Raw genomic sequence first — 15,443 nt, 5'->3', positions numbered from 1 at the left:
GAGACACAGGTCTTCAGTTGCAGCCCTGATTTGAACCCTAGCCTGGGAACTTCCATATACCTCAGTGCAGCTCTAAAAAGAAAACAAATGAACAAAAAAATCCCCCAGATCCCCAGATACCTACAGTCAATTAATTTTTGACAAAATAGACAAGAAGATAAAATGCGATGGAGTTCCCACTGTGGTTCAGCGGGATGAGAACCCAACTAGTATCCATGAGGATGTGGGTTCAATCCCTGGCCTTGCTCAGTGGGTTAAGGATCTGGTGTTGCTGAAAGCTGTGGCTTAGGAAAACTGGACAGTTGCATGTAAATCAATTAAACTAGAATACACTCTCACACCATGCACAAAAATAAACTCAAAATGGCTTAAAAGTTTAAACATAAGACATGACACCATAAAACTCCTAGAAGAGAACATAGGCAAAACATCCTCCATCATAAACCATATAAATTTTTATAGGTTAGTCTCTGAAGGCAATAGAAATAAAAACTAAAACAAACAAATGAGTTCTAATCAAACTTACAAGCTTTTGCCTAGCCAAAGAAACCATTAAAAAAAAAAAAAAAAAAAAAAAAGACAACCTATAGAATGGGATAAAATAGTTGCAAACAATGCAACCAACAAGGGGCTCATCTCCAAAATATATAAACAACTTATACCATTCAACAACAACAAAACAAACAATTCAATTGAAAAATGGGCAAAAAAACCCTAATAAACATTTCTCAAAAAGACATACAGGTGGCCAGGAGGCACAGGAAAAGACAGTCAACATCACTAATTATTAAAGAAACGAAAATCGAAACTACAATGAGATACCATCTCAAGCCAGTCAGAATGGCCATCAATAATAAGTCCACAAGTAACAAATGCTAGAGAGGGTGTGGAGAAAAGTGGATCCTCCTACACTATCGGTGGGAATATAAATTGGTACAACAACCATGGAAAATACTGTGAAGGTTCCTCAGAAAATTAAAAATAGAATTACTATGTGATCCAACAATCCCAATCCTGGGCATATATCCAGAGAAAGCCATAATTTAAAAAGATCCATGCAACCCTATGTTCATAGCAGTAGTATTCACAATAGCCAAGACACAGAAACAACCTAAAAGCCCATCAAAAGATGAACGGATTAAAAAGATGTGGTGCATAGAAGGCCCTGTTGTGGCTTAAAGGATTAAGAAACTGACTAGTATCCATGAGGAAGTGGGCTCTCAATCCCTGGCCTCACTGAGTGTTGCCACAAGCTGCAACATAAGGCTGCAGCTGCAACTCTGATCCAACCCCTACCCTGGGAACTTCCATATGTCATAGGTGTGGCCCTAAAAAAAAGACAGAAAAAAGGATGTGGTACATATATACAATGGAACACTACTAAGGCATAAAAAAGAACGAAACAGTGCCATTTCCAGTAACATGGATGCAACTAGAGATTACTGTACTAAGAGAAATATGTCAGAAAGAGAAATACAAATACCGTATGATATCACTTATATATGGCATCTAATGTATGGCAAAAATGAACCAATCTACAGAACAAAAACAGTCTCAGACATGGAGAACTGACTTGTGGCTTCCAAGGGGAAAGGGAGGAGATAGAGGGATGGACTGGGAGGTTGAAGTTAATTGATGCAAATTATTACTTTTAGAATAGATAAACAATAAGGTCCTGCTGTGTAGCACAGGGAACTATATCCAATCTCCTGGGATAGACCACAATAGAAAATAATATAAAAAAAGAATGTGTGTATGTGTGTGTGTATGACCAAGTCACTTTACTATATAGCAGAAATTGGCTAACACTTTAAATCAACTATACTTAAAAAAAAAATTTTTTTTAAGTCCTCAGCTAACACTACACTAAATTGGCAAAAGATGGAACTTTTCCTCTCACATCAGGAACAAGACAAAGATGCCCACTTCCACCACTTCCATTACCACAGAACAGGAAGTCCCAGTCAGAGCAATCAGATAAAAACAAGAAATAAAAGGCATCCAAAAATTATTTCTGTTCACACACATGAATTCATATGTACAAAAGTCCTAGATATTGTACAAAAAAGTTAGAATAAATAAATGAATTCAGCAAAGTTGCAGGATACAGAACCAGTACACAAAATCAGTTGTTTCTATACAATCACAATTAAAGAAAATATTTTATTATTTTATTTATTTTTTTGTCTTTTTGCCATTTCTTGGGCCACTCCTGCGGCATATGGAGGTTCCCAGGCTAGGGGTCGAATTGGAGCTATAGCCACCGATCTACACCAGAGCCACAGCAACGTGGGATCTGAGCTGTGTCTGCAACCTACACCACAGCTCATGGCAACGCCGGATCCTTAACCCACTGAGCAAGGCCAGGGATCAAACCCGCAACCTCATGGTTCCTAGTTGGATTCATTAACCACTGAGCCACGACGGGAACTCCAAAGAAAACATCTTAAATGTCATTTACAATATCATCAAAAAGAATAAATTTCTTAGAAATAAACTTAACCAAGAAGGTGAAGATTTGCGTAGAGAAAACTACAAAAATTTAAAAAATTAAAGACATATATAAATGGAGAGACATCTTAAAATGGCAAGCCTGGAGTTCCCATTGTGGCTCAGGGGTAGAGAGCCTGACTAGTATCCATGAGGACATGGATACAATCCTTGGCCTTGCTCAGTGGATATAAGGATCCAGTGCTGCCATGAGACGTGGTGTAGGTTGCACATACAGCTCAGGTCCCACATTGCTGTGGCTGTGGAGTAAGTCAGCAGCTGCAGCTACAATTCAACCCCTAGCCTGGGAACTTCTACATGCCGCAGGTGTGGCCCTAAAAAGCAAATAATAATAACATTAACAATAAAAATAAAGTGGCAAGCCTCCCTAAAGTAACGTACGTTCTCTCTCTCTTTTATTTTCTTTTTATGGCCACACCTCTGGCACATCCAAGTGCCTAGGCTAGGGGTTGAACTGGAGCTGCAGCTTCAGGCCTACACTACAACCCACAGCAACTCTGAATCCAAGCCACATCCACAAAAAAAAAAAAAGCATTGCTGGATCTTTAACCCACTGAGTGAGGCCAGGGATCAAACCTGCATCCTCATATATATTATTTCAGGCTCTCAACCTGCTGAGCCACAATGGAACTAACATACCTTTTTGGAGTTTACTTTTTAGGGATTCAATGCAATCCATATCAAAATCCCAAAGGCATTTTTTTTTCCAAAAAAGAAAAATCCATCCTAAAAATTCATATGGAATCTTAAGGGACCCCCAAATAACCAAAACAATCTTGAAAAAGAAGAACAAAATTGGAGATCACACAATTCCTGATTTCAAAACCTATTACAAAGCTACAGTATTCAAAATGGTGTGATACTTGCACAAAGACAGACATGTAGACCAACAGAGTAAAAAGGAGCTCTCAGAAAAAAAAAAAAAAAACACCTCAAATATATGGTGTTATGGGCTGAATGGTGCCTCCCTTGCCAATTCATATCTTGAATTCCTAACCCCCAACATCTCTGAATATGACTGTATTAGGAAACAGATCCTTAAAGTGGTATTAACAGTGAAATGAGGTCATACAAGTGGGTCTAACTCAATGACTACTGTCCTCAGACATGCAGAGGGACAACAATGTGAAGATATAGGGAGAAGATGGCCAACCACAAGACTAAAGCATCTAACGAATTACAAATATATAGCACATTTTAATACATTTTATTTCTAATTATTCTCTGCACTGTTGTACAGTAGCACGTTTCACGTTGTGTTTCTGTTAGAAGTTGGAGGGTCGAAATCTGCACTGGCTCGGTTGACCTGAAGGCCCAGTGGTATAAATATGTGCTGTAGAAATCAGAAGCTTTTAGTGAATTCTTGTCTATCACTGACTGCACACCAATGCAGCCATCTTGCAATTAACCAGTAGTATTAGGAGTTCCTCCCATTTCGCAACAGGATTGATGGTGTCTCTACAGCAGCAGGGACGAGGGTCTGATCCTCAGCCCAGTGCAATGGGTTAAGGATCTGGCAATGCCACAGCTGTGGCATAGGTTGCAATTGCAGCCTGGATTAGATCCCTGGCCCAGGAACTCTATATGCCATGAGGTGGCCAAAAAAGAAAAACAAACAAAAAACCCCAGTAGTATTAGTGAATGTTTTTAGTACATAACTGACCTGTTAATTTTGGATACGTAACATTTTCTGTGCCATTCAGGAATCAGTACTTCAAACTAATCCAGAAATCTATGAATAATATATTCATCCAGAGGATCTACAATGGACTCATACACTACTCCCTTACCTTTCACTATGCAGTTGTGTGGGCAAATTCTTCAAAAGTGAAATAGGCAAACTGGCACTTGGCCTTGATAAAACTGTGTCCACCTCTTTCACAATGCTATAGGCAGCAAAATAGTTTCTTGCTTCAGAATTGAGCCTACATCATGATTTGCACACCTGTTTCTCCAGTAACTGTATCTATATATGGAACCATGGTGTGGATGATTGGGGTAGGACTATGCTACCTCAAGAGGATGAGGGGGGCATTCACTAAGTCATACGGAAATGGAAGAAAGACTGCCAAATGGAACTACTACCCTCACATAACAATCACTGGATCCCCCATGAAGCCACACATTCACTGGGCATCTTATTTTCAGGATCTGATTCCCCAGCCCTCTTTCCAGCCACGGAAGACTTGGCCTAATAGCACTATTGTCACACAAGTGTCCTTCCGCTCAAGGAATTTTACTTACAATCTCAAAGAACTCCACAGAAACTGTTGAGTTCACTTCTGAATTTAAAGTGCCTAGGTACTTGAGAGAGTTCCCTAGTGATCTGGTGGTTAGGACTTGGTGCTTTCACTGCTGTGGCCTGGGTACAAATCCTAGTCTGGGAACAGAGATCTCACATCAAGCCTCTGCACACCACAGCCCAAAAAATAAAAAGAGTACCTTACAATAAGAAAGTGTTCAATAAATGTTAGCATATGAATAATGTGTGACTGGAACTCCAGTATATAAAAAAAATAGATGAGGAGGTCACAGTTCTCTTTGTTTGGGGATCAAGCTTAGCTCTAGGTATGGCATAAAGGAAGAGTTCAGGCTGAAAGTATTTAATACTGTCATTTTTATTTTTAAAAAATGGAAAGATTACTTTTATTATATCAGTTATAGAAATAGCATTTGGTGTACGGATGAAGAAAGGTTAAAAACAGTTATAAAACCCGAGCAAATCTTTTATCAATTAAAATGAGATTCAGTCTACTAGCACCTTTGGCAATATTATTTTAAATTGTGGCTTTTCAAATAAAAAGGAAATGTGAACACTATTCACAATAGCCAAGACATGGAAACAACCTAAATGTCCATCAACAGATGAATGGATTAAGAAGATGTGGTACATATACACACTGGAATCCTACTCAGCCATTTAAAAAACAACAAAATGGAGTTCCATTCATGGTGCAATGGACACGAATCTGACTAGGAACCGTGAAGTTGCAGGTTCAATCCCAGGCCCTGCTCAGTGGGTTGGAGATCTGGCGTTGCCGTAAGCTATTGTATAGGTCACAGACGCGCTTCAGATCTGGCGCTGCTGTGGCTGTGGTGTAGGCTGGCAGCAACAGCTTTAATTAGACCCCTAGCCTGGGAACCTCCATATGCTGTGGGTGCAGCCCTAAAAAAAAAAAAAAAAGGAACAAAATAATACTATTTGCAGCAACATGGATGGAACTAGAGATTCTCATACTAAGTGAAGTAAGTTGGAAAGAGAAAGACAAATACCATATGGTATCACTTATATCTGGAATCTAATATATGGCACAAATTAACCTATCTACAGAAAAGAAACTCATGGACATGGAGAACAGACCTGTGATTGCCAAGGGGGAAGAGGAGTGGGATGGACTGGGAGTTTGGGGTAGGTAGATGCAAACTACTGCATATGGAGTGGATAAGCAATGAGATCCTGCTATATATAGCAGAGGGAACTATATCCAATCATTTGTGATGGAACATGATGGAGGATAATGTAAGAAAAAGAATATATGTATTATGTGTAACTGGGTCACTTTGCTGGACAGCAGAAATGGACAGAACATTGTCAATCAACCATAATAAAAATTTTTTTTAAAAAATCTCATTTGGAGTTCCCGTCGTGGCGCAGTGGTTAACGAATCCGACTAGGAACCATGAGGTTGAGGGTTCGATCCCTGCCCTATGCTCAGTGGGTTAACGATCCGGCGTTGCCGTGAGCTGTGGTGTAGGTTGCAGACGCGGCTCGGATCCCGCGTTGCTGTGGCTCTGGCGTAGGCCGGTGGCTACAGCTCTGATTCAACCCCTAGCCTGGGAACCTCCATATGCCGTGGGAGCGGCCCAAGAAATAGCAACAACAACAACAAAAAAAAAAAGACAAAAGACAAAAAAAAAAAAAAAAAAATCTCATTTAAAGGAGATAGCTACACTGGGGATTAGAGTAAGATTAGTGTATAATAAAATATAATACATCTGACTCTCTCCTAACCTACAGGTCCCTTATCTACTGCATAATAACTGACAGTCATGACAATGAGTAAAGGACAGAAAAACAATGTAGACTGAATCATTTGGACTATAATATCTGTACCATGTATTTTATTATATTGTTATTCAATAAAATGGGCACTTTATATGGCACAACTAGCTTTAAACAAAATTAACTGAAATACATAGTTAGCAAGACTAACTGCCCTCCAAACATGCAAAAGAGAATTTTAAAACAAATAAAATTACATAAATGAAATTATTCAAAAAAAAAAAAAAAGGAAATGTGTGCAATCACAATGAATGTCTCTGGGCATGGTTGCTTTGTTCATTTATTTCTCTTATTTTCCAGATTTTCTACAGTTTTTATTATCTGTCAATTCATCACAACAAAGCGAGTAACAGTGCAGACACTCTTGTCCCCATGAGATGAGAGCAGCTAAGAAGACTGTGGTGCCCACCACCACTGCACACCCTACATGCAGCAACAAATCATCTCAAACCAGCACAACAGCCATCACTATGCTTAGTGCTGATACCTCAGGCACCAGAATGAAATCAAGGATAGATAATCTCACAATTATTCATGTTGCTCTAGAAATGCCTGCCAAATGCAAAGAAAATAAGGAGTACAACTATTGGAAAGAAGCAATAATCATTACATGTACATCATACAAACTGTATACCTGGAAAACCGAAGAAAATGAGCTGAAAGACTGTCAGAAAGAGAAGAATTACACAGAAGCAAGCTAGATGTCCACTGAGAGAGGAATGAATGGAGAGGTACAGTACAATTTACAACTGGGTTTTGCTCAGCCACAGAAAGAATGAAATTATGCTGTCTGCAGCAACATGGATGGACCTGGAAATTATCATACCAAGGGGAGTTCCTGTCATGGCACAGAGGAAAGAAATCCAACTAGTATTCATGAAGATGTGGGTTCATTTCCTGGCTTCACTCAGTGGGTCAGGGATCCAGTGTTGCCATAAGCCGTGGTGTAGGTCGCAGATGTGGCTCAGACACCGCATTGCTGTGGCTGTGGTATAGGCTGGCAGCTGTAGCTCCGATTCTACCCCTAGCCTGGGAACTTCCATATGCTGCAGGTGCGACTCTAAAAAGAAAAAAAAAAAAGTTTTTGTCACACTGAGATGAGTCAGACAGAGAAAGACAAATATCATATGAGATCACTAATATGTGGAATCTAATAAAGAATAATACAGGGGAACTTGTTCACAAAACAGAAACAGACTCAAAGATTCTGAAACCAAACTTATGGTTACCAAAGGGGAAACATTGGGGAAAGGAATAAAGTGGGTGATTGGGACTGACACAGACTATATATGGAATGGATGAGTAACAGGGACCTACTTTGCAAGACAGGGAATCGACTCAATCCTCTGTGGCATGTATGGGAAGGGAATCTGAAAGGGAAAGAATATATGTATATGTGTGACTGATTCACTGTGCTATGCACCTGAAGCTAACACAGCATGGTGGGTCAACTATACTCCAATAAAATAAATAAAAAATAAACAATAAAAATAAAATTTCCAAAAAAGAGAGAAATAACACAATAAATTGCTCAACTACTTTTCTCTACACCAACCATAACAGGTGAAAAATATAATGTAAGGGGGGGGAGTAAGGACAATCAATAATGGCAACAACAAAAACATCCATGAGTTCCCACTGTGGCACAAAGGGATCAGCAGCATCTCTGGAGCACTGGGACACATGTTCAATCCCCAACTCAGCAAAGTGTGTTAAGGATCTGGTATTGCTACAGCTGCCGCTGTAGCGCAGGTCACAAATGTAGCTTGGATCTGATCCCTGACCTGGGAACTCCATATGCCACAGGGCAGCCAAAAAAGAAGAAAAAAAAAATCCAGATGTAAGTTTAATGAGATATGTGCAAAGTCTACATGAAGAAAACTCATACCAAGAAGCCTGAAAAAAAAATCTGAAGAAATACAGAGGAAAGTAACCTCATAAAGATATTAATTATATCTGTAAATATTATGAGTTCACAAAATTTCAACACTATTTTATGTAACATGACAAAAAGTTTCTAAGTCCACTTGAGAAATGTTCAAAATTTTAAAAAAGAGTGGGAAATAGTCACATGAGAATAACCATGGAAAACTTGAAAAAGAAAAATTATCAGGAATTAGTCTTAACAGATAATAAAATGTATAGTAGATATAATACTTAAAATATTGTGGAGAGTTCCCATTGTGGCTCAGCAGTAATGAACCTGACTAGTATCCATAAGAATGCAGGTTTGATCCCTGGCCTCACTCAGTGGGCTAAGGATCCAGTGTTGCTGAGGCTGTGGCACAGGCCAGAAGCTACAGTTCTGATTCACCCCTAGCCTGGGAACTTCCACTTGCCATGTGTGCAGCCCCAAAAAGCAAGAGAAAAAAAATGTGGGCCTGGAGACGAAGATAGATGGTGGAAAATTAGAGGAAATTCTGAGCAGACCTAAAATACATATGAGTTCAACATAAGAGGATTTGCCAACAGCAGAAAAATTAGAGAACAAGTTTGAGCCTTCCCTTCCACATCAAGCACTTGAATATATGTCATACAAAGATTTAAGTAAAAACCAGAACCATTTAAGTGCTAGAGGGTGAACATGAGTGACTGTTTACATCTATTTTGGGTGAGAAAGGTTTTCTAACTGTGTATCGAAATGCAGATATTGTAAAGGGAAAAGACGACATGGACCTAATTTAAACATTTACATGTAAAACTTGATAAGTTCACATTAAAAACACACAAGATGGTGGAATAGAAGGACTTGAGCTCACCTCTTCTCATGAAAACACCAAAATCATAACTAACTGCGGAACAATCATCAACAAAATACACTGGTAACTACCAAAAACGATATCTATCCTACACTCAAAGACAAGAAGCCTCAACAAGATGGTAGGAAGGGTGCTCTTGTAATATGAGCTAATCCCATACCCACCAGGAGGGCAATCCACAAACTGGAAAATAACTACATCACAGAGGCTACTGCACAGGAATGAGAGTTCCAAACTTCAAATCAGGTTCCCCAGCTTAGGGGTCTGGCATTAGCAAGAGAAGCCCCCAGAGCATTTGGCATTAAAGGCCAGTGGGGCTTGAATGCAGGAAATCCACCGGACTGGGGAAAACTGAGACTTCATTCTTGGTGGGTACACACATGGTTTCATGTGCACTTGGTCTCAGGGCAAAGCAGGGACTCCATAAGAATCTGGGCCAGACCTACCTGTGAGTCTTGGAGGGTCTCCAGGGGATGCAAAAATCAGCTGTGGCTCATCGTGGAGCCAGGACACTGAGGTGGAGGCCTCAAGGAATAATCATTGCCATGAGCTCTCTTGGAGGCTGGCATATTGGAAAGATCTGGAGGCTGGCATATTGGAAAGATCTTGCCACACCCAACAGCCTGCAGGCACCAGTGCTGAGAAGCCCCAGGCCAAACAACCAATAGGGTAGGAACACAACCCCAATTATCAGCAAAGATGCTGCCTAAAGTCATCCTAAGCACACAGCCAGCTCTGATCACACCACTTGACACAGTCCTGCTCACCAGAGGGACAACACACAGCTCCACCCATCAATGAACAGACACCAATCCCTCCCCTCAAGAAGCCTCTGTATGCCCCCAGATCAACTTCTCTCACCAGGAGGCAGACACAGAAGCAAGAGAGACTACAATCCTGTAGCTTGTAGAAAGAAGACGACAAGCACAGAAAGCTAGCCAAAGAACAAATGAATAATAAAAAATTTCAGAATAAAAAATAACTGAAGTGAAGATAGGCAACCTACATGAAAAAGACTTAAGAGTAATAATAATAGGGATGATTCAAGATCTTGGGGAGTGGGAGAGGTACAGATTGAAAAATTATAAGAAATGTTTAACAAAGAAATAAAAGACTCAAAAAACAAACAGAAATGAACAAAATAACAGAAATGAAAAACTAGAAGGAATCAAAAGTAGAATACTTGAGGTAGAAGAATAAATAAGTGAGCTGGAAGAAAGATTGGTGGAAATAACTGACACGGAACAGAATAAAGAAAAAAAGTTAAAAGGAATAAGGACAGTCTAAAAAACCTCTGGGACAATACTAAATGCACTAGCATTCGCATTATAGGGGTCCCAGAAGGAGATGAGAAATGGCCAGAAGAAATATCTGAAGAGATAAGTGAAAACTTCCCTAATATGGGAAAGGAAACACTCAACTCCAGGAAGCACAACAAGTCTCTACTGTGTATATACCTTTACTGGTAAGCCTTGTCATTTGTGGAATTTTTGTTTCCTGTTGCTGATCTTTTCTTTCCTGCCTAGAGAAGTTCCTTTAGTATTTGTTGTAGGGCTGGTTTAGTGTTGCTGAATTCTCTCAGCTTTTGCTTATCTGAGAATGTTTTTATTTCTCCTTCAAATCTGAATGAGAGCCTTGCTGGGTAGAGTATTCTTGGTTGGAGGTTTTTTCCTTTCATCACATTAAGTATATCATGCCACTCCCTTCTGGACTGCAGAGTTTCTGCTGAAAAATCTGGGGATAACCTTATTGGGGTTCCTTTGTATGTTACTTGTTTCTTTTCCCTAGCTGCTTTCAAGATTTTCTCTTTGTCTTTAATTTTGGTCAGTTTGATTTAATGTGTGTCTCGGTGTGTTCCTCCTTGGGTTTATTTTATATGGTACTCGTTGTGCCTCCTGGATTTGAGTGAGTGGTTCCTTTCCCATGTTAGGAAAATTTTCGGCTATTTCTCTTGGAATATTTTTTCTGTCCCCTTCTCTCTCTCTTCTCCTTCTGGCACCCCTATGATACGGATGTTGGTGCGTTTAACATTGTCCCAGAGTTCCCTGAGACTCTCTTCATTTGTTTTCAATCTTTTTTCTCTTTTCTGTTCTGCATCCATAATTTCTTCTAATCTGTCCTCCACCTCACTTATTCGTTCTTCTGCCTCCTGTATTCTGCTGTTAGCTGCTTCTAGGGAGTTTTTTTTATTTCAGTTATTGTTATTTTGCATCTCTTCTTGTTTAAGTTTTATATCTTGTATCTCTTTAGTTAGTGTTTCCTGTAAGTTATCCATCTTTGCCTCCAGTTTATTTCCAATGTCTTGCATCATCTTCAGCATCGACAGTCTAAAGTCTTTTTCCTGGAGGCTGAGAGTCTCCTCATTGCTTAGCTGATTTTCTGGGGTTTTTCCTTTCTCCCTCATCTAAATTATAGTTCTCTGTCTTTTCATTTTTATAGGTTTTTGGTGTGGTGACCTTTTTATAGGTAATAGAGCTGTAGCCTCTTTACTTCTGGTGTCTGCCCCCCTTGTCACAACAAGTCTCATATAAGAAAAGTCCAAGGCAAAACATGCTGAGACATATATTAATCAAATTGGTCAAAATTAAAGACAAAGAAAACAAAGAGACAGAGCAACTAGGAAAAAATAACAAGTAACATATAAGGAAATCCCCATAAGGTTATTAGCTGATTTTTTAGCAGAAACTCTGCAGACCAGACGGGAGAGACACGATATATTTAAAGTGATGAAAGCACAAAATCTACAACCAAGAATACTCTATCCAGCAAGGCTCTTGTTCAGATTTGAGGGACACATCAAAAGCCTTATAGACAAGCAAAAGTTAAAAGAGTTCAGTATCACCAAACAGCTTTACGACAAATGCTAAAGGAACCTATTTAGGCAGAAAAGAAAAGGCCACAACTAGAAAAAAGAAAACTACGAATGAGAAAGCTTATCAATAAAGACAAATATATAATAAAGATAGGAAATGATTCACATACAAATATATCAAAACCAGCAATCAAGAGGGGCATGTGAATGCAGGATATTCGAGAAGTATTTGTCTTTTTGTCTTTTTTTTTTGTTTTGTTTTGTTTTGTTGTTGTTGTTGTTGTTGTTGCTATTTCTTGGGCCGCTCCCGCGGCATATGGAGGTTCCCAGGCTAGGGGTTGAATCGGAGCTGTAGCCACCGGCCTACGCCAGAGCCACAGCAACGCGGGATCCGAGCCGCGTCTGCAACCTACACCACAGCTCACGGCAACGCCGGATCGTTAACCCACTGAGCAAGGGCAGGGACCGAACCCGCAACCTCATGGTTCCTAGTCGGATTCGTCAACCACTGCGCCACGACGGGAACTCCTCGAGAAGTATTTGAAATTAAAAAATCAGCAACTTGGATGGAGAGAGGACAAGATGGCGGAGGAGTAGGAAGACACGCTCGCCCTCTCCCACAAACACAACAAAAAAAGCACATCTACAGAATAAATGACTCGCACAGAACAGCAACCAATCGCTGGCAGAGGAACCTAAACTCCAATAACGGCAAGAAATTCGTGACATTATTGGGCAGAACAGGAGAAAAGAGGAGAGTGAGAGAAGGCGAATCCGAGCGAGACGGGGGCTCCCGAAAGGGAACTGCGGCGGAGAAAGGGATCCCGCACCCTGGAAAGTCACCTACCGGGCGAAAGATCAAACGAACCGGAGGAATCTCCAGATGCAAAGAAGAGTGTAGCAGTAAGTTGGAGTACGGAAAAGCCGATCAAGAACCCAACGGACCATCTGAACTACGGGCAGAGTCACCAAAAATTGAGACGCCTGGGTGGGGGCTGGGCACCGAGACCTCGCCTCCGAAGGTTAATCCCTGAGAAAGGGCCAGGGGACGCCTGGGGGGGGGGCTGGGCACCGAGACCTCGCCGCCGAAGGTTAGTCCCCGAGAAAGGGCCGGAGGGCGCCGCCTGGGTGGGGGCTGGGCACCGAGACCTCGGCTCCAGAGATTAGTCCCCGGGCTAGGGGGGCGGGGCAGAGCGGAAACTGCTTGGGAGGTCTAGAAACCAGTTGACGGGGCAGAGACTGCCTGGGAGACTAGAAAACAAAGCTGTCGCAGAGGAAGGGAGCAATACTCCAGGAGTGGGGAAGGGGAAAGCCACATCAGAGGGAACCTGGGAGAAGAGCCTGGTCTGCGCCCGTGCTGGGGAGGGGAGAGAAGAAGGGGTGGGTCCCCATAGAATACCCCCCACGCCACAGCAAGCTTACAGGCCCGCTAGCTAGCTGAAAACTCTGCTTCCCAGTGCATCCCCTCCCCCCACCCCCGCCACGCCCTACGCTCTCACGGACCTGGGGCTGCCTGCCATCCAGGAGGGCTGGCCTCAACAATTGCCTGAAGCCTACCACCGCAGGGGCTGTCCCTGCACAGGCCTGCTTGCCCTTTGGAGGGGCTACACTTCCGCAGAGCAGCACCAAACACCACCAGCCCCCGAGAAAAGGCCTGCAGCCTAGAAAAGCTAGAACAAGCTTGGCCAGGCTGTGAATAGATCGGCCTAATTCTTGGATGGTTTTTCTGAGTCGGATTGCCCCGGGGAGGAGCCTCTTCGGTTTCCAACGGCCCTGCTACCCGCCCAAGCCCCCAGGGGATGCTCTAGTGGACCAGCTGCATAGGACTGCCAGCTCCAGGCAGGACCCCCTGCAGCCCAGAAAAGCTGCAACAAGCTCAGCCAGACTGTGAAAAGATCCGCTTACATTCTCAGGCTGTCCTTCTGAGTTGGGCTGCCCTAGGGAAGAGCCTCTCAGGTTCTCAGTGCCCCAGATAGCTGCTCCAGCCCCCAGGGGGTGATGCACCCCTAAAAAGCAGCTGCCCAACACCGCCAACCCCCTGCAAGAACCCCACAGCCTAAAAACACCAGAGCAAGCTCTGCATGACCAAGTGAAATCTGCTACCATCGCGGTGTGGACCTCTCAGTCCTGTCTGCCCTCAGGAAGTCCTCCTTTGCTTCAAAGAAACACTGTTAGCCCTATCAACACTCCAGAAAAGCCACACTGCCTCAAAAAAGATTGACCAACAACGCCAGCCCTCAGGAAATATTCCACGGCAGTGACAAGGCAAACACTGCCCGATCACGGAGAGTACAACTCCCTCAGGAGAAAGAAAACAACAAGCAAGATGAAGAAGCTGAGAAACCACTCCCAGTCAAACCAACAGGAGAACTCACCTAAAACAGTCAACAATGAAACAGATCTCGGCAGTCTGACAGACCTGGAGTTCAAAAGAGAAATAGTGAAAATACTGAAGGAATTAAGAGAAGATATGAACAGTAATGCAGATACCCTCAGAAAGGAACTAGAAAATATAAGGAGGAGCCAAGAAAAACTAGAACATTCATTTGCAGAGATGTAAACTGAACTAGGGGCAGTAAAAACCAGAATGAATAATGCAGAAGAACGAATCAGTGATATGGAAGATAGAATAATGGAAATCACTCAATCTGGTCAACAGACAGAAAACCGAATCAAAAAACTGGAAAGCAATATAAGAGACCTATGGGATAATATAAAGCGGGCCAATCTACGCATAATAGGAATTCCAGAAGGAGTAGAAAAAGATAAGGGAATGGAAAATATATTTGAAGAAATTATTGCTGGAAACTTCCCAAATCTAAAGGATACTGGATTCAAGATACAAGAAGCACAGAGGGCCCCAAACAAACTGAACCCAAACAGACCCACACCAAGACACATCATAATAAAAATGGCAAAAGTTAGTGATAAAGAGAGGATCCTCAAGGCAGCAAGAGAAAAACAGAATGTTAGCTACAAGGGAACCCCCATAAGAATATCAGCTGATTTCTCTACAGAAACACTACAGGCCAGGAGGGAATGGCAAGAGATATTTAAAGTGCTAAAAGGAAAAAATATGCAACCTAGAATACTCTATCCAGCAAGAATATCATTTAAAATAGAAGGGGAAATAAAAATTTTTCCCAACAAACAAAAACTTAAAGAATACAGCAACACAAAACCCAGGTTAAAGGAAATATTGAAAGGGCTTCTCTAAACCAAAAAGAAAGGAAGGAAAGGGAAGAAAAAAGAAAAAAAAAAAAAAAGAAGAAGAAGAAGAGGAAGAACTAGGACTGAG

At 41.6% G+C, this 15,443-nt stretch overlaps 1 protein-coding gene and 1 long non-coding RNA gene across 5 annotated transcripts in view; one reads left to right on the top strand and one right to left on the bottom strand.

Annotated features, from left to right (window-relative positions):
* Positions 1 to 15,443, bottom strand: part of PTPN23 (protein tyrosine phosphatase non-receptor type 23) — a 62,367-nt gene that overhangs the window by 25,591 nt on the left and 21,333 nt on the right. The gene's annotated exons all lie outside the window — the stretch shown is intronic.
* LOC146397298 (uncharacterized) lies at positions 11,144 to 15,420 on the top strand. Its single transcript, XR_014823160.1, has 2 exons — positions 11,144 to 12,370; positions 12,683 to 15,420. It is a non-coding gene; the product is annotated as an uncharacterized LOC146397298 (long non-coding RNA).

This window comes from Sus scrofa, chromosome 13, assembly GCF_054392235.1.
Source record: "Sus scrofa isolate SSC_HxYL_T2T_F1_AM1 chromosome 13, Sscrofa_HxYL_maternal_Yorkshire_Landrace_v2.0, whole genome shotgun sequence".
NCBI classification, from domain to species: domain Eukaryota; kingdom Metazoa; phylum Chordata; class Mammalia; order Artiodactyla; family Suidae; genus Sus; species Sus scrofa.
The sequence above is the reverse complement of the archived record's forward strand: the minus strand, read 5'-3'. Positions and strand labels throughout refer to the sequence as shown.